The sequence below is a fragment of the Lissotriton vulgaris genome, chromosome 1_2 (genome assembly GCF_964263255.1).
Source record: "Lissotriton vulgaris chromosome 1_2, aLisVul1.2, whole genome shotgun sequence".
NCBI lineage: Eukaryota > Metazoa > Chordata > Amphibia > Caudata > Salamandridae > Lissotriton > Lissotriton vulgaris.
In genome coordinates this window covers 256,558,523-256,585,058 of record NC_141686.1, presented here as the reverse complement: position 1 = coordinate 256,585,058, position 26,536 = coordinate 256,558,523, and the positions used below count along the sequence as shown (strand labels likewise).

General features: G+C 46.6%; 2 protein-coding genes across 2 annotated transcripts in view; both read left to right on the top strand.

The window, feature by feature from the left end:
* The window catches only part of LOC147736441 (uncharacterized), a 453,286-nt gene that overhangs the window by 51,534 nt on the left and 375,216 nt on the right, over positions 1 to 26,536 (top strand). Inside the window, exon 2 of the mRNA XM_086953179.1 lies at positions 20,078 to 20,151. The gene's annotated coding sequence lies outside the window, so the exon portion shown is untranslated. The remainder of the gene's footprint in view (positions 1 to 20,077; positions 20,152 to 26,536) is intronic.
* LOC147736444 (uncharacterized) overlaps positions 1 to 26,536 on the top strand; it is a 158,158-nt gene that overhangs the window by 51,529 nt on the left and 80,093 nt on the right. Inside the window, exon 2 of the mRNA XM_086953178.1 lies at positions 20,078 to 20,151. The gene's annotated coding sequence lies outside the window, so the exon portion shown is untranslated. The remainder of the gene's footprint in view (positions 1 to 20,077; positions 20,152 to 26,536) is intronic.

Below are 26,536 nucleotides of genomic sequence, written 5' to 3'. Positions count from 1 at the left end.
TCTGCTTTAACTTGTTGAAAAACGGCATTTTGCTTACTTATTACTAAATACTCAAACCTTACTACTTAATACTGGTTACAGCTACTTTATACAAGAAACACAAAAATGCACATTAAACGGTCACATTCATACCACGACATCAATCACATAAGAAGACATTTGAGACATAGATGACTACCCCCTATACTGGATGTACTGCTCAACAGTACAGATACACTGGTGTAACAGTGCAGAAATTCGGAATACTAGATATACTGCTAAACAGTACAGATACACTGCCTAAAAACAGTGCAGACCGGACTTGTGTACCCAAACCCGTCTAGATACGTCCCAGCAATGGTACTCACCGGGAAGCACGGAAACAGAAGGCCTCGGAAAACTTGACTGGACTCGACTCGGTACTTCGGAAAACTTCGGAAAACTTCGGAAAACCTCGGAAAACTTCGGAAACCTGGTGGGCCTCTTGACACCTCGGACCTTGCTTCTTTCGGCTAGGCTCTGGTCGGGATCCTCCGCACTCCTCACCGCCTCGTCTGGGCACTGATCGCAGTCTTCGTCACCTCCTTGGGTCAGAGGGAGATGCAGGAAATCCTGCCGGTACGCGTAGGTTCCGTCTAACTGACGGCAGGGGACAGAGCTTGCAATGCGCCAACCGGCGCGTGAGGTGGGGGAGGGGTCCCTGTTCGGGCGCCAAAATGACGTAAATAATTAATTTACTCTCTTAATTTCTATGCAGGTAAGTACTTAATCAATAATAACTCAGATCGGATGAAAAAAGACAGAGTCCGTGGTGTTAGAGTTTCTAAGGGTTTTATTCCTCATAAAGGAATGGTCGTGACCAAGATATCGGATTCTGAACACCACAGGGGTGTCAGAAGGGATAGATGAGCGCGCTAACATTTTATTGATAATACATAGCTTATATACTTAATTCACATCATAAGCAACAGTGCAAGAGGCGTAACAGCTGAGAGAAGACAAGATAACAGTATACACGTGGTACTAGTACGTAATCAAGAGGCGTGAACTAGGCGTGAACTGGAGGTGTGTACTAGAAACGTCACTGATAGGTGTCACAAAGGGGTGGCACCAAGGGGTGGTGCTAACAGAATTGTTGCAATGTCAGCAGAAATCGGAAGCTTGGATGCGCGCGCAGCTGCATGACGTGTGATTGGAGGGGTGCAGGGAACTTGACATTTACGCTGATGGAAAGAGACAGAAGTCTGGCATGTCAGATCAACTTGTACTTCTATCATATCTGATATCTGATGTTTAGGAACCATATTATCTGGGCGGAAAGGTCTCTAGGGCAGAAGCTATTCTATGCTAACTGTGGATGCGTGTATAAGCGCCTAAGTGTCTGCATGAGAAGCGTGGGGGCACGGGGCCTTCCATGGAAACATGGTAACAGAAGCTATGAATTACTTGCGTTGAGACAGGTCGGCCCTTTGGCTCTGCAGCTGGGGAGGATGTTTACTGAAGCTAGTAGGCAGGAATGCATTTTCGTGGAGCGGAACAGATAACTCGAAGGTTATAGTCAGTCTTGGCAGAAAGCAGGCTGAGCTGAGCGCGAGGGGCCGCGCTGGAAGTAAGTCAGAGTTCACGGGTACAGAGGTAGCCTGGGCAGAGGCTGTCAGAGTCGAAAGCCAGAAAAGAGGCTCGATGGCAGGAATTCAGGGCCTACTCTGCCAGAGCAGGAAAATATGTAAAGTACACTACAAAAAGACGGTGGCATAGCATACTTAGGAACGGACTATATAATCCATTCAGGGTGGATCTGAAAGAGGACAAGTTAACGTTGGACGCAAATGTATTTGCGTCTTCATAGCTGGCACAGGAGGGAAGTTACATGCACTTTAAGCTGGTACATGGAGTCGGTGGGGTACGCGCTAGGGAACATAACATGACCAAAAATTTATATTTCCTCACCTCAACCCCTCACCCACCCTCAACCCCTCACCCTCACTCACCCTCAACCCCTCACCCTCAACCCCTCACTCACCCTCACTCACCCTCACCCTCAACACCTCGGCCTCACCCTCACTCACCCTCAACCACTCACCCTCACTCACCCTCAACCCCTCACCCTCACTCACCCTCACTCACCCTCAACACCTCACCCTCACTCACCCGCACTCACCCTCACCCTCACTCACCCTCACCCTCACTCACCCTCACTCACCCTCACTCACCCTCACTCACCCTCACCCACTCACCCTCACTCACCCTCACCGTCACTCACCCTCACCCTCACTCACCCTCACCATCACTCACCCTCACCCTCACTCACCCTCACCCTCACTCACCCTCACTCTCACTCATCCTCAATCATCCTCACTCACCCTCACCCACCCTCAACCCCTCACCCTCACTCACCCTCACCCACCCTCAACCCCTCACCCTAACTCACCCTCACTCACCCTCAACCCCTCACCCTCACTCACCCTCAACCCCTCACCCTCACTCACCCTCAACCCCTCACCCTCACCCACACTCACCCACACTCACCCCCACTCACCCTCACTCACACTCACACTCCCTCACCCTCACTCCCCCTCACTCACCCTCACCCTCACTCACCCTCACTCACCCTCACTCACCCTCAACCCCTCACCTCACTCACCCTCAACCCCTCACCCACCCTCAACCCCTCACTCACCCTCAACCCCTCACCCTCAACCCCTCACTCACCCTCACTCACCCTCACCACCTCAGCCTCACCCTCACTCACCCTCAACCCCTCACCCTCACTCACCCTCAACCTCATGCTAAAGATTTACAAAAAAACCCATAAACAATTCTAAAAGCACTAACTCTAATGCTGCGAGACCTATTGCATTTCTAATGCTTGTTTACACTGATTTTCTTTGCTCAGCACATTCGCTCTTCTACCTGTGCGCTCTGTTGATAAAAACAAAAGCGTTGCTGCCACTTACCCACATGCGTCATTGTTAACCTCTCCCTCTACCTAAACAACAGCATAAACAAGCCTTGCTTGGGGAGGCACATCTGAAGGCCCCATCCATGTGGACGTCTCTTTCCACTAGACGCAGCCTGAGTCATGGTAATGCACATTTGATTAATCGATCGCACCCTTCCTAGAACAAAAACGTGTCCACCCGCCTCTGCGTTCACCCCAGGTGCAGAAAATCTCTCTGGTTTCTCAATGTGAGAGAAATTTTTTTTTTTGTACCTTCCTATTGATGATAACACAAAAATGGAAACCATAAACTTGCAGTAAACTGAGCCGAGGTCAGGGTTCCGTCTGATGAAAAAAATAATTCACCATCATAAACAGTACCACAACACATACCTAGGTGTACAAATAGATGTCATCCCTCGTGGAAAATAAACGTGTTCCACAGAAAAGTATGGAAGCAAGTGTGCATATTGCGAAGGTAATTTCTACATTAGAACCACAGTTTGGGAGGGAGTTGTACACTATTCTCTTGAGCAGTTTAAAACTTTACTCGTAAGCCCAATTTTAAATAGTCAAACAATTAAGGTTTCCCCATATTACTGTGACATGCAGGTCACACATTGAATAGATTAGTGGGCTCGTGCTTGACACAGATAATTCTGCCACAGCGCTTACATTAATGTACTCTGCTGACAGTAAAAAAGAAAGGGAGAGATGGGTGCTGGGCATTAATAAAGAGATCGATGGCGTTTACGCAGAATGAAATCACGAGCTGAGGGATGCGGAGATCTATATATGATTTCCAAATATGCCAAGTGTACACATTTTTCAAATTACTTGAAAAACTATTCTGTATTTATGCCTGATTTTCTTCACCCCATGTATGTCAAGGCTCGTATTGGGGAAATAAGTACTTTTAAATATATTTTGCCTTGTAATGGAAAATGATTTTGTGTAAAAAAAGAAAAGTATTAACTTCAACCACTTTGTGAAAATGGCTCATATAGGTGCACTTTCTCTTAGATATGAGACTCTAGTGTTCTTGACTGTGGAGACTGTGCACTCCCACTGTGTGTTGATACATGGGACCCTTCACAACACTGTAAACGTAAAATGACTTATAACATGTGCTAAGCATGGTCAAGTACCATGGACTATATAAATGACCGACTTTGTCTTATGCGGCAAGTTCTGCTCAAGCAGATAGACTTCACATAGTACTGGTGTTGAGGTCACAATGTAACTCATTTATGTCCGGGAAAGAATGAAACATTCAAGGACCTTACTGTCTGTGAAGTATTTTGCCTTTGATGACTTCCTATCACGTGACCTAACAGGCTTCCTGTGAGTTTCCCTTTTATTACCAAGGCAATCGTCTCAGTTTGAGTTGAGACACTGTTAGTCCCCCTCGAAGTGCCATATCGACATATTTATAATTATTTTGTTTTCACGCATTCTACTGCCCATATTCTACCTGATTGGCCCAGACCTCAGTGGAATGAAAGCTTCTGACATGATTTTTGATTGCGTGTCTGTGTGTTGATGATGCGATGGTTCCCTGGATTTAAAGTAAAGGGGAGAACAGAGCAGGTGTCTGTCCATCCTTGCAGGGGGGATTGAAGTAAAAACACAGGATGTCTTCTGACTGAAAAGGGAACTTGGTTAAAGGCAGTAAGTGATACGTGGAACAGCTCGCTATGTAACTCGAATAAAAAAATGTCACCAGGTTTATTGCGTGATTTTAGAGCTCCAGTTCCCCCACCAAAAATACACAGCACTCATCAAAACTGCACACTGTAAACTATACAACTACATATTTACACCACATAATTACATGCGCCATATATCCACACAGCTCCAAACCACAGAATTACACCCAACAAAATTCAACTCTGCAACGTGCACCACCCAATTTCACTTCATGCCATGTAATTCCACTCAATACATGCTACTCCACAACACACAATGGGACGGATTCACAGAATGAACTTAAGACTCAATCCTAAACTTACTACTATTTTGGTATTCACAGAATGCACTTACTACTTTTGGTATTCACAGAATGAACTTACTACTTTTGGTATTCACAGAAGTTATGATTTTGTATTAAGTTTGTCTTAAGACAGACTTAAGACAGACTTAAGTCTGTCTTTAGTCTGTCTTTAGTCTGTCTTTAGTCTGTCTTTAGTCTGTCTTTAGTCTGTCTTAAGTCTGTCTTAAGTCTGTCTTAAGTCAAACTTAAGACAAAATCCTAACTTCTGTCATTGCCAAAAGTAGCAAGTGCATTCTGTGAATGCCAAAAGTAGTAAGTGCATTCTGTGAATACCAAAAGTAGTAGTAAGTTTAGGATTGAGTCTTAAATTCATTCTGTGAATCGGGCCCAAAACCACTAGGCATACGTCCACTACACTTTATACCACATAATTACTATCCACATAATTCCATTGCACACGCACGCACTGATCCAGCATTTTTTATATTGGTTCACTTAAGGTCTTTCAGCACAGTTTATTTACCATATCTTTTCTAAAAATGCAAACCGCAAACACACACTCTCCTGCTCTTCTTTCAGTGTCTTGAGTTCACAAGTGCAGCCTCTTCATGCATCTATACCCTTCTCTACTCTTCATTCTCTCTTTCTCACACATTCGTTCTACTTTTCCATCTAGAGTTCATGCAACACTTCATACACAGACTACCTAAGACTCAACCTTACTCTATATCTATTTTATAAAGATCTTACCCCATCTAGTCGCCATACCACATATTTCCAGTACACAAATACACTACACACCGCACAATTTCACAACTAACAATTCCAATTCAAACCAAGTATTTCCTCTATAAACAGCATATATCCACTCCACTACAAAAATCATAATTAAAAAACAATATAATTTACAACACAATAGCTCTAACTTTCACAAACGAGAGACGATTTCATATTTACTTTCAGTATTGTTTTTCTCTGGTTAGGTGTTGATCTCTTGTCCTGTTTTGTGCACATTTGTTTGTGTGTGGTAGTGTCTCAGGTTGTGCATGGGTGTGTGTGGTGTTAAAAAGAAAAGGGGGGAAGATCTGTGTCATCTGCTGATAGGATGTCTTTACTGTTTATTGTTATATGACGTAATGAGGCAGTGTACAGCCATTGGCTATGTTAATGTTCTGTTATGGAATTTCTTATGTGATGGTTTAAATAGTGACACAGTTTCAAGGATCTGCTGGGCCCTTCTACATGGATGTAACTGGCACTGCTGGACATCAATAAATATTCTCAAAAGTCTACCCCACCTTGTGGATTAGAATGATTTCCACATGGTTTCTGGGACTCTTTGTCCCGGAGGTTCTTGTCTAACCTCCCACATGCCGTCCACGTATTTGTATCCACTGCACCATACAGTAAAGTGGTGGGAGGAAAGAACATATTTATTTATGAGATCCATGAATTCCCTCAGTTTTCCACCTGCGTATCAGTTTCATAGCACTTTCATACCCCTTCTTTCACATAACTCAGACCAATATCTCTCATCTGAGGTTGTAATAATGCCGGCAGGGGTGGGTTCTTTGCATACGGATCCCGCATGTGTTTTCTGCAAGGCCTAGGCCCATACACATTGCAGGGTATTCAGCAGGAGATTAGAATTAACACATTTTTGAGCATTCGAGCTAGTCCGTGTAGCCAGTAGCATGGTATGGGCGGGTATAAACCGTACACCAGTCGCTGTTCCTTCCCTCACCCCCTGCCCCCTTCTCTACTATGTCTCCAGTAAGAAGCCCAATCCAGTTTTTCTTCCAGGTAATAAAGCTCAAGGTCAGGCACCACTAACTCAGCTCCATTAGTGGGGAGTTGCAGTTTGGTTAATGTCAGTCTACGACATCCATTGCCTTAAATGAGGTATATCAATAGGCTTGTCATCTCCGGAAAGATAGATTTTGGCAGCCAAATAGGGTGAGCTTCACAGTAATAAAAGAGACTGGGAAGGAAAACCATCTTCGACAGTATGTCCCTGCCCATGACTTATAGAGTTTTTTTAATGGCTTTATATATACGGCGAACTAGACCCGAAGGTATCAGAGAGCTTTACATGAGCACCAATTACGTTACAGACGGACACATTCATTTTCGTTAGGCATGGGGAGATTAAGTGATTTGCCCAGAATCACACTGCAGAGACTCAAACCAGTTTCCCCAGCTCTGAGGTCGACCACCCTAGCCGTAAGGCCACATTATCTCCCAGAGGTAGTGTTGGCCGGAAATTTGTCGAAGTGCGCAGGTAAGCCAGTGGCAGTTGAAGATTGCCCTCAAGAAGATCCGCCAAGTTGTGGTAAATATGAACGCCCAGGTAGCAACATGTGTCTGGTACCCAGCGCAGATCCTGCCCCATTTCTGCCAAAATAGCGCCCATTTTTGGCGCATGTATCAGGGATGAATTTGATTTATCCAAATTCATATGGATTCCGACATCTGGCTAAAATCATCCAAAGTGCTAATCACGCACTCCACATCTGAGTGTTTCCCTAAAGATCGTCCACATATGAGGAGATATAGATCAGGTGTTCATCCATCGCTATTCCTTGATAGTGATTGGCGGTGCAGAGCATCAGGGCCTGTGGTCCAACAGCCACGGCAAATAACACCAGCAAAAGTGGGCAAGCCAGTCGGGTGCCGGTCTCTAGCCTAAAGGGTGCTGATATGACACCGTGGTTCGGACCTGAGGCATCAGGGCCAAATATAGCAGACTTTATCAGGCGAGGAAGCCATCTCCTAGACCCATGCTGGCCAGTGCAGTGTAAAGAAGTCCCAGTGCAGAGTCAAAAGCTTTCTCTGTCCATGTCAATTGCTAGTGCTTTAGTCCATTAATGGGTATGGAGCATTTGGCGAATGTTAGGGATCATACTCTGTTTAGGTATAGAACCTGTATGATGAGTGTGAATAAGATCACCATGATGGGGGCCCAGTAACCAAAATGTTACTAAGTATTTTATAATCCATATTTGATATAGAGAGGGGTCTTTAGGATGTTATCATATCACTCTACCCTTTTTGTGGATGGCAACAAACAATTACTCTCCATTCATTGGTGGGAGTTCTTCTGTTTTTTTTGCATACAATTCCATGGGCAAGCCATCTGACCCTGGCACCTTGCCCAAGGTTTTAATCTCTCTCTCCCCCCTCACTTCATGGATTGTAATATCACTCCCTAGGGATGTAGCCACTGCCGATGACCGTTTTCTTCATATTTGCTGACAGAACATAATTCTGTACGGGGATCACATCAGAGCACCGATAGATGTTAGAATAATAGACAGCAAAGACTGTATTAATTGTAAACCAGGTCGCCCTCCCCTTTTGCACATCTGCAGTATTTTGAAACCCTGTCTTATCAGGATTGGCCAAACCCGATAGTAATATGCAGTTTTTATCCCAATCTGTGTGTGCCCTAATAATATATGCTCGATAATCGTGATCCTGGAGTTGCTCCACTAATTTGAGGAGGTTTTCCCTTTCTACTCTCTGTCTGTAAGGAGGCCCTGTTTACCCTCTGTCGGTTGTTTCAGTTTCATTAAGAGGTACTCTTCGTGGTTGGTCTCAGGATGAAGCTGGGCCCAGGTCCTTACTACTGCTGAGATACTATAACCGTGTACCACTAGTTTGAATGCGTCCAACCCCACTAGTGGGGAGGAAGTCTGTAGTATCCTGGGTATTATGTTTTACCTGCTTTCCACTCCTCCATCTGGAGAACACTCTTGAGTTGATGTCAATTAGATGTGGGTGTATGAAGCAGACAGTTGGAGAAGGGCTTAGCACCTTGCTGGCTGCTCCTGTTGGGGCTGAATACTAAGGTACTTCTGATCTCCCTCTTAACTTGAATAAATCCTCCTGAAACTCATCTACCTGTTTGGAGTCCGTTACTACATTTTATTGGCGACGATTTGATCTAAAGAACCTGCTTCTGCTACCTCTGAGGACATCTGAGTTCCTAATCTCAACCTCTAGCAACTTTTGAAATTACAACTGCTCCAACTCTTCATCTGGCACACATCAGCCCCACCAGTGACCTCCCACCGGTCGCCCTCAATGCTACAGTGCCTGTTCCAGTTTCTTCAGTGAGGGTAAGCCTGCCAGTATGCGTCTTGCGTGATCAGTTTGCCATCTACATGCCTACACACTTTGCCTGTTGTTCCTACAATGTTTTTAAAAGACTTTCTTTGCAACGCAGGCAGCACCTCAATCATCATTTGATACAGTTTGTGTGCCTCCACAGCGTTCCCTACTTACATGGAACAAGGAGTTACAAGTCTCTGTCAATGCCAAAGTGCCATTTCTTCAAACTTGTTCACAAACCAGTTCCTACTGCGTTTTACAATTACAGCCTAGTGCTATTGTGGCTGCTTTAGCCGAGGTAATTTGAGACTGCCTCTTTCCTAGTTTCAGCACAGGTTGAGTACATTGTGCAACTACAAATGTCTACTGTGCCTTATTAAATATCTACATGATTCCAGACAACCAGCTTTTGCCTCGAGTGTAATTTGTATCTGTCAGTAAGGCTTCTTCGTGAAGGTCTTCATTATGAAATAGTCATCCCCGTGAAGCATTGCTCCAGAGGATACACGGAACTGCTGGGGTGTAAGCATTTTTTTCTCTTGGGGCTCATTTGTGACTGTTTGAGGGTGCCACTCTTTGCTTCTCTAAGGGATTGGATTGTGACATTTTTTAATGATTTTCCTGCCAGCGCTGCACAAGTATGCGAGGAAACAGTATGTTCAAATTTGTTTTTGCCGGTGGTTGTTGTTCCTACAATGTGGCATGTTAATGACCGTTGCGCTTCAGTTTAATAATTCAAAATTGGCACGCGCATCTTACCTTGAACACGATCCCGTGCGGAGCTTCTCCCGTGCTTTCCATGGCGTCTTCGGTGCTGCATATGGACGTTTTGGAGCAAGAGCGTGCAGTGAGCCACCCGGCATGCGTCTCTTGTGCATCCTGTCATCTTGGTGTTGGCCGATTCAAGCTGTAATGAGGAAAACCTATGAAGACGCGATCTGAAACATGATGCGCATTCCCTTTACAGATATGCTATGGTTTTTCAGGCAACAACCCCACATTTTTTGTTGTTGTTAAGTCTCGACTTTAAAGCATTGCTTTTCGCAATGCTTGTGGTCAAGAATTATAGTAGGCAATCCAAGGCCTGAAACCATCGCGGAATTTGGACAGTTCCTGTGAACTAGTCGAGCGGAAAGCACGTCCACATCAAAGCCATCTGTTGCTTCCCCAGCGTGCTCGGCCTCACTTCTCCTTCCCCCTAATTAACATCCCTGCTTTCACTTTCACGGCTGCGAGGCCGTGAGCTTCACTTCAAAGGGATCCGCGCGGCTCGCCCCCATCCCCCTCCCCGCCCTTCCGCATTTAAATACTTCTTTTAAATGCGTGCGCTTGTTTAGATAGGCTTCCATCCCCACCATCTTGTGATAATACAAAGCTCGCATTTGGCTAGATTTGCTCATTTGCTGGTTTCCATCAACTGTTTCCTTTTTAGTTACTCCCCTCTGATTCGGAACCTTTTATTCTCACACTCTAAATCATTATGTCACCGTTTCCACCCCCTAGTCATTTCATTGCTACAACCATATCTATTATTTCGCAGTCCGCTTTCTATGCGCACTGTTGATCTACAGGCTTGTTTATATGCAGCGTTCGAAGGCCCGTGAACTTTCAGCGTCATTTAATTACGCCCCTCTCTCCCCCGGTACCAAGCTTAATGTTGGCGCTTTCACTTTTAAAACACGGGCGCACACGTTTAACACTGGCGCCCATGGCTCGTTTTAAGATCCTGGAACAAGAAGCAGGGACAGCGCTGGCTCCTTCAGATCTCCACTCCCAGCTCTGCACAAAGAACCCCACCACTGCTATTTTGCTTGTTTGTTAAGGGAGCAGACGGAACTCAAAACACAGGGGCACAAGCGGGCTGCACCAAGATACACGATTATGCTCTATGGTCAACAAAGCTCTCAGCCGACCGACAAAAGGTATTTTTCTATTTGTTTACCACCGGCCACCACACCTACTTTTTATGTAGATGGGTGCCGTGCTTTATTTCACTTATTTCACTATGTTGTGTTGTTTTGTTTTGTGTGGCTCAATGACATGCAGCAGCAGCCGCACTTCTTACTTTTAGCGCAGCTTGCCAAAGCATTTCTTTATTGAAAATATAACTTTGTAAAGCAGCAGCATGCCAGCTTGTTTCTTTCTTCCGATTTGGCGTTACTGTGCAATTTAAATATGTCTGTAGCTACTCTTCGTCGTGTGTCGCTGCTTGCACTCTCCCTCTCCCACTTGGCTGTTTTACTGGTGTACCCCCTCCCTCTCCCTCTTACCCACTCTGCTGTTGCTCGCCCAGCGCCCCTCCTGCGTTGTTACACTATGGTAGTTTGTTACCCCGTCTCTAATGCGTGCGCTTGTTTTATTTGCTCATTTAATTACGCCCCTCTCTCCCCCGGTACCAAGCTTAATGTTGGCGCTTTCACTTTTAAAACATGGGCACACACTTTTAACACTGGCTCCCATGGCTCGTTTCCCTTGTTTTTCTGCCCTTCTGCCCCTATTAGACTCGTTTTTTGTGCCCTTCTGCCCTCTGTTAGACCCGTTTTTTGTGCCCTTCTGCCCCTGTTAGACTCGTTTTTTGTGCCTTTCCGCCCCTATTAGACTCGTTTTTTTTTCCCTTCTTTTTCTGCCCTTCTGTCCTCTGTTAGACTCGCTTTTTGTGCCTTTCTGACCCTGTTAGCCTCGTTTTTGTGCCTTTCTGCCCATATTAGACTCGTTTTCCCCTTGTTTTTCTGCCCTTCTGCCCTTTGTTGGACTTGTTTTTTGTGCCCTTCTGCCCCTGTTAGAATCGTTTTTTGTGTCCTTCTGCCCCCATTAGACTTGTTTTTACTTTGTTTTTCTGCCCTTCTGCCCCTGTTAAACTCGTTTTTTTGTGCCATTCTGCCCCTGTTAGACTCGTTTTTACCTTGTTTTTCTGCCCTTCTGCCCCTATTAGACTCGTTTTTTGTGACCTTCTGCCCCTGTTAGACTTGTGTTTTGTGCCCTTCTGTCCTCTGTTAGACTAGTTTTTCCCTTGTTTTTCTGCCCTTCTGCCCTTTGTTAGACTTGTTTTTTGTGCCCTTCTGCCTCCTGTTAGACTCGTTTTTACCTTGTTTTTCTGCCCTTCTGCCCTCTGTTAGACTCGCTTTTTGTGCCGTTCTGCCCTCTGTTAGACTCGTTTTTCCACCTTGCAACCCCAGCATCACTCAGCGCAACTCCAGCATCACTCCGCACAACCCCAGCATCACTCAGCGCAACCCCTGCATCACTCAGCGCAACCCCTGCATCACTCAGCGCAACTCCTGCATCGCTCAGCGCAACCCCTGCATCACTCAGCGAAAGCCCCCGCATCACTCAGCGCAACCCCCGCATCACTCAGCGCAACCCCCGCATCACTCAGCGCAACCCCTGCATCACTCAGGGCAACCCCTGCATCACTCAGGGCAACCCCTGCATCACTCAGGGCAACCCCTGCATCACTCAGGGCAACCCCTGCATCACTCAGCGCAACCCCTGCATCACTCAGCGCAACCCCTGCATCACTCAGCGCAACGCCTGCATCACTCAGCGCAACTGCTGCATCACTCAGCGCAACCGCTGCATCACTCAGCGCAATTGCTGCATCACTTAGCGCAATTGCTGCATCACTCAGCGCAATTGCTGCATCACTCAGCGCAATTGCTGCATCACTCAGCACAACCCCTGCATCACTCAGCGCAACCCCTGCATCACTCAGCGCAACCCCTGCATCACTCAGCGCAACCCCTGCATCACTCAGCGCAACCCCTGCATCACTCAGCACAACCCCTGCATTACTCCGCGCCATCACAGCATCAATCTGTGCAACCATTCAACAACAACTGGTTCAAATATGTTCTCTAAATGTTTCAAACTTTATTACAAATGTCACAAAAAGATGTTAATATTTTACTTCTGTTCTTGGATTTTCGTCACAATAAAATACACTGAACATAATCTTCACAAAAGTTATTTACAAAAGTTTAAGCTATTGCCATTATAAATTAGAATCACTTTTATTTAAGTATTAATTATTTAAAAAAATTAAAACCCATTGTTATTTGTAATATCAATACATCTAAGTCACGTAAATACAAAGCATGTTGCATTACAAATGCTATAGGTGTCACATTTGCGAAAGTTATAACTATTGGCAAATGATTGTATAATTGTAAATGACAAAGCTATTAATTTAGCTATTTTCAAAACCAACACATGAATAAAAAAATTGTCATTTACAAGACCAATAGCTCAAACTTTCATAATGCGAGACCTATTGCATTGCAAATGCTTGTGGTATTTTCTTACTTAGTGTCTTGTATCCTGCCCAGCCTTAAAGAGTCACAGGAAACTTCCCTCATGAGACGAAACACGTGTCATCTGGTTGTTTCTTTGTTGTTGCTTTATGAAATACTTTGGAACAAAAACACTGGTATCAACCACTAGAATTGGTATAATACGAGACATTACTACCAATGTGATATCCTCATAACGTGTGCCCAGGACTTTGTTCTCATTTCTGGTGTGCGTTTTACGACTTACACATTTACCGGGGTTACAGGGTATTTCCCCCGACCTGGCAGCACCATGCTCACTCTCAGCATAGCAAACATAACGCATATCAGCCAGAGCGCCAAGCTTCCTGTTTTACTATAAACCCTACATCGAGATAGAATTTTACGGTATATTGCTTTAAAAAAATCTGTCGTACGTAGAAGAAGTTACAGGTGGAAACGCACAAAGGCTGTTTTTTTCAACTGAATTTCAGTAATATTTTATTTAAACTGTTACTTCCTATAGGAAAACCTTGAAGGATCCACACAAATGACCTCTGGCTGAATTCAGAATTTTATCTACTTTACAGAAATTTACAGCTTTCTGAAATCCATTTATGGTTTCACACCCATTTCTACCACTAAGTGGAAGGAGGTTTAAAGCGCAAAGAATATGAATAATAGGTTATGTCCCACTAAAATGCCGGTATGTTGGTGACATTATCACAGCAAGCCCTTCATTGATACCATTTGCAGGGAAAAAAATAGACACATTTATCGGCAGCACTTTTTTTTCCCATTATTCCCCCAAAAACCCACATTTGGCTGTAATTTGCCTAATTTCTTGATCCACAAACCATGGGTACCTTTACAATCCCCATGATGTTGGAAGAAGAGGATGCACATTTGGCATGGGTGCCTTATGTGGAGAAAACTTTATGGGGGCTTAAGCACAAACTATGCCAAATAAGCAAAAAAGGCTTAGCACAGTGGTAGAAAAGGCTTAGCAGCAAATTAGTTAATCCTTCCATGCATGCACACATACTCTTCTCTGATAATGCAAATTGAAAACAAAGTACATAGCAGGGATGTAGAATTCCTATAGCCCAACCACCAGGATATATTGTTTGGGGTCAAGGTCAACAAGTTTTTATGTGTATTTGACCTTGGGACAAGTAGACCCAACCCTCGACAGCACAAACCCGTTGGCTGCCAGTTTGCAGTACCATATTATGGATCAGGGAAAGGCATTCTCTGCAGTTAAAGTTATATTTGTGTCCATGTGTTAATGCTGTTCAAACTTCAATTTATGGTTCATTAATGCAAAGTCTTTATTATTAGTGTCAGTAAATGTTGTAAACTCAGACTGCACTGACAGTGGTTCCAGTATAAAAATGTGTGCACACGTTTTCAATGTTTAGCAATATAAGGCTGTGTATGTGTTGCGTGGGTAAGGGAGCGACACAAACACCAAGTAGAGGTGAAGAGGAATTTGTTGCCTTTTGTATAGTTTTTCGTCTTATACTCGGACGTTCAGGAGAATGCTGGGTAAAGTCCACCTTTTGGTAGGGGCTCCGGTCTCTCCTAGATTCTCTTCTCCTTTGTTCCCGTCTTGACTGGCGATGGTTATCCTGAGTCTCTGGGTCCATAGGTCAGGGAACACAAAGAGAGGGACACTTTATGTAGTTTTCTTTCTCCCCGTTTTTATCATGCTAGGGAGGGGAGTGCAGGGACACATGTACACACGTGAGGTGCTCTCAAACCGGATTTCAGAACCAGTGCAACGTCGGGTGTACAAAATCGTGGGTGTGCCCCACAAAACCCAGAAGAAAATCAAAGGTAGGGATAGGGAAGTGAGGACGCTGCTGCGGGAGCTATTGCTGTACTTGTTCCCACCTTCCCACCCAGCCCGTGAAGCGCTTGCGTACCTGGGTTAGCCACGCTCCTCCAGGAGCGTGTCGGGGTACTTCGTGAGGTCGTTGGCCTCCTGGCTCCTCAGGTCGGCTTTGGTTCCAAGTGTCTGCGTCCTCTTTGGTTTTTCCCAGTCTCGTCTATACAAACAGCACTGGCGCGTCGCCTTTCCTTTCGCCTCCTTCTTCCTGGTTGGGACACGCCTCCTTCTGGGTTTCCCTCGATGTTATGCGTGCATCTGTGGTGACGTCACAAGGCGGAGTCACGATCCCCGGGCTTCCCCATTCGTAGACTGATTCCTCGGCTGTGTCTTCGAACCAGGAAGTGCTCCTGACTTTAGTAGTCCAAGGGTCCTGCGGGGGAGAAAGGAGAGTCCCGGAGGGACGATTTGTGACCCACCAATCTTCAGCGCCAGTGAGTAAATTCTTCTTGTCACAGTCCACCTTGTCACAGTATAATGCTTCCAGAATGCTCGTTGATTTGATGCAAATATTTTCAGAAGCTTGAAAGCAAGATTGATGATTCTTTGCTTTCAAGATAAAATGTTCACAAAAAATGATAAACCAATTAGTTGAACTACTGTAAAATTTTAGGTACCATTTCTTTGCAGCATTATTTTGTAAAATGTGTTGATGTAAGCTAGTATTTCACCAAAATATTCATAATGGAAAATCAGTGTAACCATTTATAATAAGGCTAGCTTACCCGTCGCGCGTTGCTGCAATCTCCGAAGAAAGGAAATTCAAGGAAACTAGTTATGATAACATTCAATTTACATTGTGTCATTTTTATTGAAACTTATTCATTTTAATATGGAAAACATTTCAAAGTTTTGTTTTAATTATATTTATTTACTTGAGTGCTTGTGGATACATGATTTTTAGTTTTTCCGTCTGGTGCGTACATCAGTATTCGAAACATTATGAGGGCCTTGGGGGGCCGATATTTAAAAACTATTTATGCCAGAAACCTTCGCGGGAGTGTACTCAACAACTTCCCCAAGTTTCCTGGCGATCAGATGAATGCTGTTTTTAATTCTATTTATTTTTTGGAGTGCTTGTGGATACACGATTTTTTGTTTTCCGTCTTGTGCGTACATCAGAATTCTAAAGATTATGAGGGCCCTGGTGGGCCGATATTTATAAAGATTTTATGCCAGAAACCTTCGCGGAAGTGTACTCAATAACTTCCCAAAGTTTCATGGCGATCGGATGAATGGTGTTTTAATTCTATTTATTTATTTGAATGCTTGAGGATACATGATTTGTTGTTTTTACGTCTGGTGCGTACAATTCAAAAGATTATGAGGGACCTGGGGGGGCCAATATTTTAAAAAGTTTTATGCCAGAAACCTTTGTGGGAGTATACTCAACAACTTTCCAAAGTTTTATGGCGATCGGATGAATGGTGTAGTAATGAATAAAGGACAGACAGACAGACAGACAGACAGACAGACATACTTTTATTTTTATATATATAGACTAGCTTACCCGTCGCGCGTTGCTGCGATCTCTGAAGAAAGGAAATTCAAGGAAACTCGTTATGATAACATTCAACTTACATTGTGTCATTTTTATTGAAACGTATTCATTTTAATATGGAAACCATTTCAAAGTGTTGTTTTAATTCTATTTATTTATTCCAATGCTTGTGAATACACAATTTTTTGTTTTTCCGTCTAGTGCGTACATCAGTATTCGAAAGATTATGAGGGCCCAGGGGGGGCCGATAGTTAAAAAAATGTTATGCCAAAAACCTTCGGGAGAGTGTACTCATCAACTTCCCAAAGTTTCCTGGCGATCAGATGAATGGTGTTTTAATTCTATTTATTTATTTGAGTGCTTGTGGATACACGATTTTTTGTTTTCCGTCTTGTGCGTACATCAGAATTCTAAAGATTATGAGGGCCCTGGTGGGCCGATATTTATAAAGATTTTATGCCAGAAACCTTCGCGGAAGTGTACTCAATAACTTCCCAAAGTTTCATGGCGATCGGATGAATGGTGTTTTAATTCTATTTATTTATTTGAATGCTTGAGGATACACGATTTCTTGTTTTTCCGTCTGGTGCGTACAATTCAAAAGATTATGAGGGACCTGGGGGGGCCAATATTTTAAAAAGTTTTATGCCAGAAACCTTTGTGGGAGTATACTCAACAACTTTCCAAAGTTTTATGGCGATCGGATGAATGGTGTAGTAATGAATAAAGGACAGACAGACAGACAGACAGACAGACAGACATACTTTTATTTTTATATATATAGACTAGCTTACCCGTCGCGCGTTGCTGCGATCTCTGAAGAAAGGAAATTCAAGGAAACTCGTTATGATAACATTCAACTTACATTGTGTCATTTTTATTGAAACGTATTCATTTTAATATGGAAAACATTTCAAAGTGTTGTTTTAATTCTATTTATTTATTCCAATGCTTGTGAATACACAATTTTTTGTTTTTCCGTCTAGTGCGTACATCAGCATTCGAAAGATTATGAGGGCCCAGGGGGGGCCGATAGTTAAAAAAATGTTATGCCAAAAACCTTCGGGAGAGTGTACTCATCAACTTCCCAAAGTTTCCTGGCGATCAGATGAATGGTGTTTTAATTCTATTTATTTATTTGAGTGCTTGTGGATACACGATTTTTTGTTTTTCCATCTGGTGCGTACATCAGTATTCGAAAGATTATGAGGGCCCTGGAGGGCCAATATTTAAAAACCTTTTATGCCAGAAACCTTTGCGGGAGTGTACTCAATAACAGTTTTATGGCGATCGGATGAATGGTGTAGTAATGAATAAAGGACAAACAGACAGACAGACAGACAGACATACTTTTGTTTTTATATATATAGACTAGCAGCCCGTCCCGACCTTGTCAGGGAGCAACAGGCTTCCCCGACCCCCGCCCGCCCCGACATTGTCCAGCAGCCCGGGTCCCCGCCCGGCCCGTGCCCCGCCTGTCCCGACCCCCGCCTGCCCCGACATGGGTCCCCTTACCTCAGCCGCCGCTCCACCAGCCTGTCCACTGCTCGCACCGCCGCTGGCCTGTCCGCTGCTCCTCATGTCACCGCTCCTCCCCGCGCCATGTCTGCCGCTTCTCGTCGAGCTCCTGGACGCCGCTCCTCCCCGCGACGTGACGTGAGCATGCACATCGCGGCCGGTGCTACTTCGGAGGGACTACTTTTTTTTTTTCTGTACATTTTTTAAATAACATTTTTTTTTTAAATCTATTTAGCCTATAACCATCTACACACCCTGACGATTCCAACGGTGTATCGGGTATGTGTATTGGCGCTGTGGTTCCCGAGTTTACCCGCCTCAAAGGCTGAAAGTTCTTACTTTATTATAGTAGTATAGATTATGGGAAACATAAAAATAAAAAAGCATTGGTGATGCCAGTAGGTCGGAAATTGTTGGTCAACCTTTTGGTTTTGTCAACGCATGACTTGTTTTGGCATGTTTTTTGTAAAACCTAATTGGTGTGGTTGCTGCATGGCCTTCAACATTATAACAAGCATTGGCAAAAGCAAACATTGTTTCGGTCTCAAAAAGCACATATTGCCACAGTAGTTCAAGTCACTGAACAAAACAACTGTGTGTTGATATGCTCCTGGTAAAAGAACAGAATGCGGTTACTCACAGTGGGCCCGATTCACAGAATGAACTTAAGATTCAATCCTAAACTTACTACTATTTTGGTATTCACTGAATGCACTTTCTACTTTTGGCATTCTGTCTTAAGACAAACTTAAGACAGACTTAAGACAGACTTAAGACAAAATCCTAACTTCTGTGAATTCCAAAAGTAGTAAGTTCATTCTGTGAATGCCAAAAGTAGTAAGTGCATTCTGTGAATACCAAAATAGTAGTAAGTTTAGGATTGAGTCCTAAGTTCATTCTGTGAATCGGGCCCTGTGAAGCTAACCGATAGACAGAGACAGAGAGAGAGAGAGAGAGAGAGACAAAATTGTAATAAACACAAAAGGTCATGGTTAAGGCCAGACCTAATTAGGGGCCCAATTATTAAATACAGTCTCAAAAGTGCAGCCATGTCCTTCCATTAAGTGCAGATATGCAGCTTTTATGAATTCACAAGACTTTACAGTAGTAGGCCAAGAAATAGTACTCCTTTCACATATTTGTGAACTGCATTTCAGCATGAGCAAATATGCAGGTGTAGATTCGCTCATGCGAAAATTCGAGTGTTGCAAGTTTGCTTTCCCTCCAACCACTTTTTTCCCAACCGTGAAAGAAGTTTTATGCCTGCCATTGTCTCGAGTACATTTCCAACCATTCTCAGTATGGGAAAAGATTAGAAAAGAGTTGGTGAAACCCTTATAACATGCAAGTTAGTAGGTTTGCACAGACTCAAAATGGCATTCCAACCCTGGAATTGTTGCTTACTATTACCTTAAGCTCCAGCATGTAGATCTGTGGAAACGTGGCAACATAAGGGAATTGCTAGTATTCAAACCCTACGCTGGGATAGTCAGAAAGGCTATTTCCAAGCTCTTATACAATGGGATAAATTAAATAAATGCTATAATTTGATACAAGTGGCTATTGTTACAGGCCAAGTAGATTTATTAACCAACCTGCCCCATGGACAAGTAGATATTTTATTAAATTCCACACCCCTGACATAGGCTTTTCTGTTTTCAGTTTCCATGGGTTCTAAACAGGTTCTTTTCTTTCATTGTGATACAAAAAATTTAAAAAACATTTGTGACTTTTTTTTATCTCTGTAAACAATCCTGAGCCTGATGTATATCTAAAGAATGTTTTGTTTATTTCCTTCTCTTGTGTGTCTCCATTGCCATTTCTGATTTCCATTTATCTTCTCCTAACTCTCTTTTTGAATTTGTTCTTTCAGGTAACGTTTCATTGTTTTGCTCACCTGTCTCATTGTCCATCGATCTCTTTACAACAGTCACATGGAGAATGGAGGTATGTTTGCATCATTTTATCTCATTAATATTTAATTGCTGCAGGTGAAGGGTTAATGGTTGGCTTTTAACACCCCTTCCTGTTCCTCTATTTTTCAGACAAACCATAAAGATTGGCTGAAATGGGGTGCTCAGTGTGTGTTATTGGTAGTCAGCTTCATATTACCCAGTTCTTTATCTAACAATACTGCTGGGCTGTAGATGTATTATTCCTGTCTGATCTTGGCTTGCACCAGCTCCACCTGGTCATAACAGAGAAACTGCTAAGGAATTAACACACATACTGTTAGTTATAGACTCTTCAGTCACAATGCAGTAACAAACCTTTATCCTGCTGCCTCACCTATCTCTCGTTGGCTCTGTGCCTGTGTTTGACCTGATAGGTCGAAAAAGAAAACAAGGGAACCCTCCTCACGACTGAACCAGGGTGATTAAGTATTATAAGAAAAACAGTGGTTCCTGTGGGAAAGATACTTAATATTGATTGATAAGACAAAGGCGAAAATTGCACTTATAGACCGGGATTAGGTGGGATGTCAGATAGAAAGAGACTCAAACGCACTGATTAGGTTGTACAGTAATTGTATTGAAAAACAGACTTGTTTGTGAAAAGTTCTAGAACAAATATTTACAGTTGTGTATTGTGTCTCAAGTGAAATTATGAACCAAAGCATAAAAATAACATTTGTGAAATAATATGTACAAGGTTTCAAAAAAACTTGGTATATAAAAAAGCGACCAATTTATTTTTTTCAAATACATAACATCAATAAGATAATAGAGTGCCAGTTATATCTGGTTCGCTTTTCTCAATTGTCAAGGGCGTTTCGACCCTGACATGGATGTAGGGTCTCTTCAGGACCTATGATGTGGGGGACATCTGGGAAAACCGAGATATGTGTTTAGAATCTAAGACCAATTTGTAGTTTAAGACATTGTTTTAGAAAAAACAAGGGCTGGAAAAATGCCTGGTATTGGAATTGTTGGACAGGCCACATGAAGGGCCGCTCTCCCCCGGCCCAACCAGGCCCGAGCCCGGTCACGCAAGTACCACACCCCACCATTGCACGTCCTCCGTCCCCTCAGGGACCCCTGCCCGCGAGCATGTCGACCTCGTGGGTCCGATCCACTGCCGGCCCACGCGCCCATCCTGGGGCGCCATCTTGGACACTCCACCACGAGGCCGCCTGGCCCCCGATCGACCTCAACCCTGGGCCTGGCCCGGCCTCAGACATCCCGGCACCACCATCCACCCAGGAGGTGAGCGGGCTACTTGGCAAGTCAATGGGAGAAAGAGGTGTCGATGGCTCTCCCCCGCCAAGTGCCGCTCGCCCATCGCCTCCCCGGGCGCTGGCTCCACCCCCCTGCTGGGTGTCTGGACTCCCTCATCCCGGACCTCCCGACCTCCAAGTGCGAGGGTCCGGACATCAAAGCACACCAGCCCTATAACTGGGGCAGCTCCAGAGCAGGAAGGCAGTTGTATCTTGGAGTCGAGAGACGCAGAGAAGAACTCATCCGTGACGGACTACTGGCGCTGCCATAGCTCTGTCTCGTGCACCATCGTCTTGCCTGCTGGCGCTGCCGCAACCTTCGTAACCTTCATATCCTTCATCGTCGTCGGGACCTGCTGGCGTGGCCGCGGACCGTTTGTAACCATCATCTTCATCGGGACCTGCAGGCTCCGCCGCGGACCGTCGTTTCCTTCGTCCATCTCGGGACCTGCTGGCTCCGCCGCGGCCCGATCATCTAGAACGCCGAGCTCGAGGATTGAGAGCTATTTTCATCTTTTTGGTAACAAGACTGTCCCGCTACCCTTTTCCCAAACCAGAGACTAGAATCGAGGGGACCCCTGAGTCCAGACCTCCTTGTACCATTCCATCGTAAACTTAAAGAATTGCCTATAAAGTCTCGTTGAACTTAAACCTTGTGTGGTGTCCGTCTGTGGGGGGGAAGTTACTTGTCTGTACGATCGCTGGAGACGGCTCTCCCCGGAGACCTCTCCCCTTATCCTCGGCCGACCCTCCCGGTCCGTCTAACATTGGTGGCCAGCGGCGCGATCCGAATCACCGCATAAACGTACAGAGAGTAGCTCACCCCACGACGAAATCACAATGACAACTAAAGAAAGCGGATCAACCGAGAAGTTCCAGATGGAGAAATTGGATGAGTACAGCCATCGTGAACTAAAACAATTCTGCATCGAACTAGGTATCGCTACCACCGGACTAAGTACCAAAGACGATTTTAAGCATGCCCTAGAGTCTTGGGCAGAAACCGGGGCCGCCGGAACCCCCGATCAAAGCACCGCAGCAAAAACCACCACGGCCCCTGAAGAGCGAAGAACGGGTCTCTCGCAAGACGAGATCCAGGAAAGAGAAAAAACCCGACTACACGAGATGGAAATGGCCCGACTCAAAATGGACGTTGAGCTTAAGTTGGCCGAACAAAAAATCAACTTAGAGCACCTGCGTCTCCGAGAAGAAAGAGAGGAGAAACAGAGACAAAGGGAGCTCGAGGAAAAGAAACTAGCGTACGAACACGAGCGGAACCTAGCTGAGATCGACCTACGCAAGCAGAATAAAGGAGTAGGGGTGCCCGAGCAACCCCACACCCCAGGGGCAACAGAGAAAAAGGTACACATCCCCAAGGATGTCGTTCGAGAATACTTCCGAGAGGACGACATCCAGCAATGGTTTAAGGCCTATGAAATCGCTATGACTGCACACCGGATCGATAGAAGCGATTGGGGAGCCGGTCTATGGGGGAGATTCCTCAATGAGGGCCGCGATGCCCTGCTACAGCTCCCGGACCACCAGATGACCTCCTATGACCATATGAAAGCTGCACTCCTCACCCGCTATGGCCTCACACCCGAAATGTACCGTCAGAGGTTCCGAGACTGCACCGCATCCCGGGTACAACTTGGGTGGACTATGTAAACTACTTTAGCCGAGCCTTCGAGGGCTGGATCAAAGGAAGCAACGTCACAACCTACGAACAACTGTTTAATCTTATGGTATGGGAGCATCTGTCGAACAATTGCTTCATTGAACTCCGCCAGCACCTCCTCGACAGCAAGTTAACGGATCCCCGGCAGCTCGCAGCCGAAGCTGACCGGTGGGAGATCACCAGAGTGGGCCGGAATGGGTCCTACGAACAGAACCGGAACAACAATGGTCAGCACCGTCCCCGAGGAGGAGGAGGGGGCCAAGGACGAGGAAGAGACAACGCCCCGGTCGCCCCCGCTACCAGCACCACCCCCCCGGCCAACCGGGGCAGCACCCCGGCGCGACCGGGTTACCGAGCCAATGTTACGTGCCATCGATGCCAACGAGTCGGCCACTATGCGAACGACCCAAACTGCCCCCAGTACCAGAGCCCAAGACCCCGCCAAGTAGCCGCTGCTGCTCTAGGGGAGGAACAGATCACAGAGGAACAAGAGGAATATGAACAAGAGCATCAAGAATGGGAGCCAGCCGCCATGGCTCTAGCCTGCTTAGGGGGGAAAGACATGGTCCCGCGGGTCCCCCTACCCGCTAACACCCAGAAGTACAGCCAATGGGTGAGCATCAATGGACGCCGGGCCGAAGCCCTTCGTGACACCGTCCGCTGTCACCTGGTGACCCCAGAACAGTATCTACCGAACATTCTCTGCCCGGTACGTTCAGCCGATAACTCAGAAAGTCTGTGTCGGATGGCCTGCGTCCCTTTCGAATGGGGAGGGGTCTCCGGCATGTTGAAAGTAACTGTCTGAGACGATGCCCCCGTAGACTGCCTCCTGGGGAATGACCTTGAAAGCTCTCCGTGGGCAGCCGTAGAACGACGAGAACACCTGGGGATGTTAGGCGTCCCAGACTGGGCGTGCGTCACCACCCGGTCCATGGCCGCCCGTGCCAACCACCGCCCAGAAGAACCCGAATGGCCGGCGCCACCGCCTCCGGTCGCCCCAGCCGAAACCACCGACCGTGACGTCCCCCCCGAACCAGCTCAACCTTCCGACCTCGCTAACCTCGACCAGTGGCCTCAAGAGGGGGGGCCCACGCAAGAACAATTTCGCCAGGAACAGAAGACCTGTCCCTCCCTCGAGGGACTCCGCCAGCAAGCGCTCGCCCAAAGCGCAGGGGATACCTCCGGAACTCACTGGGTCTACTGGGACAATGATCTGCTGTACAGTGAGCAAAGAATCGCAGAGCTGGGGGCCAGCCGAGTACTAGTGGTGCCACTCCGTTTTAGAGACTTTCTGCTAAACCTGGCCCACGATGTCCCCCTAGCAGGACACCTGGGACAAGATAAAACCTACAGTCGCCTAGTGACCCACTTCTTCTGGCCCAAAATGAGAAACGATGTACACCAGCATTGCCGATCTTGCCCCACGTGCCAAGCCAGTGGAAAGAGCGGCCGCAAACTAAAGGCCCCCCTGCAACCTTTTCCCGTGGTCACCACCCCGTTCGAGAGGGTCGGGATAGACATCGTGGGACCCCTGGACCCGCGTACAAAACAAGGCCATCGATTCATCTTGGTGCTAGTGGACCACGCCACCCGCTACCCTGAGGCTGTTCCCCTGCGGACTGTGACAGCCCCGGTAGTCGGCCGGGCTCTGATGGGGATCTTCTCCCGTGTGGGCTTCCCCCGAGAAGTCGTCAGCGACAGAGGCACGAACTTTATTTCTAAATATATGAAATCCCTCTGGCAACAGTGCGGGGTTACCTACCGATTCACGACCCCCTATCACCCTCAAGGGAACGGACTCGTTGAGCGGTTCAACCGCACGCTAAAAGGGATGATCGGAGGGTTGGAAGAGCCCCTCCGTCGCCAGTGGGATGTGCTGCTGCCGTGCCTCCTCTTCGCCTATCGGGAGGTCCCCCAGAAATCCCTGGGCTTCAGCCCGTTTGAACTGCTATATGGACACCCAGTGCGGGGGCCGCTCAGCCTAGTCAAGGAAGGCTGGGAGATGCCTCCGCTAAAGAACCCTCCAGATGTCTTCCGGTACCTCCTAACCCTCCGCAACCAGACCCGGCGGTTCAGGGAGCTGGCAAAAGCTAACCTAGAGGCCAGTCAAGAGGACATGAAAAAGTGGTATGACCGGAATGCCTCATCCATTGAATTTGAACCTGGCCAACAGGTATGGGTGATGTCCCCCACCGAGCCATGCGCCCTGCAAGACAAATGGACGGGGCCCTTCAAAGTAGTCGAGCGCAAGGGCCCTGCCACCTATCTCATCGACATGGAATCTTCCCGGAACCCCCTCCGGGTCCTCCACGCTAACAGACTGAAGCCCCACTTTGTGCGTACAGAACTCAGCCTCCTGATGGCCACAGACAATGGGGCTGAAGAAGACTCCGAGCCCCTCCCTGACCTCCTACGGACTCGGGAGCAAGACGGCTCCGTGGATGGGGTCCGACTCTCGGAGGCCCTCACCAGAGAACAACGCCAGGAGTGTCGAGTCCTCCTGTCACAGTTCGCCAGCCTGTTCTCCCTCACCCCAGGTGTCACTTCCTGGTGTGTGCACGATGTGGACACAGGGGACAGCCCCCCTATCCGCCACCGGGCCTACCGCGTGCCAGATCGGGTACGGGCCTGCATCCAGGAAGAAGTAGCCAAGATGCTCACGCTCGGGGTCATCGAGCCCTCAGACAGCCCCTGGGCCAGCCCTGTAGTACTGGTCCCCAAAGCAGCTGCCCCCGGCACCACACCAGAGCTCCGGTTCTGCGTCGACTACCGGGGCTTGAATGCGGTCACCAGAACAGACACACATCCCATCCCCCGGGCAGATGAACTAATCGACCGCATGGGAGCTGCCCGCTACCTCAGTATCTTCGACCTGACGGCGGGCTACTGGCAAATCGGCCTCACACCCCAGGCGCAAGAACGTTCTGCCTTTTCTACCCCCGATGGCCATTACCATTTCACAGTCATGCCCTTCGGCATGAAGAATGCCCCAGCAACATTCCAACGGCTCGTCAATCAAGTCCTGGCGGGGCTCGAAGGATTCAGCGCCGCCTACCTAGACGACATAGCTGTATACAGCCACCATTGGTCCGAGCACCTCCACCACCTCCGAGCAGTGCTGCAAGCCCTTCAGCGAGCTGGCCTCACGATCAAGGCCAGCAAGTGTCAAATTGGGCAAGGGTCTGTAACCTACCTCGGACACCAGGTGGGAAGCGGCCTGGTGGCCCCTCTGCAGCTAAAAATTGCCGCCATCCAGTCCTGGCAGCCCCCCATCACCCAGACCGAGGTACAAGCCTTCCTGGGCCTCACGGGCTATTACCGAAGGTTCGTGAAAGACTATGGTACTATAGTGGGGCCCCTCACAGAACTCACGTCAAAGAATCAGCCCAAGAAAGTCAACTGGACCCCAGAGTGTCAAGCTGCATTTGAACAATTGA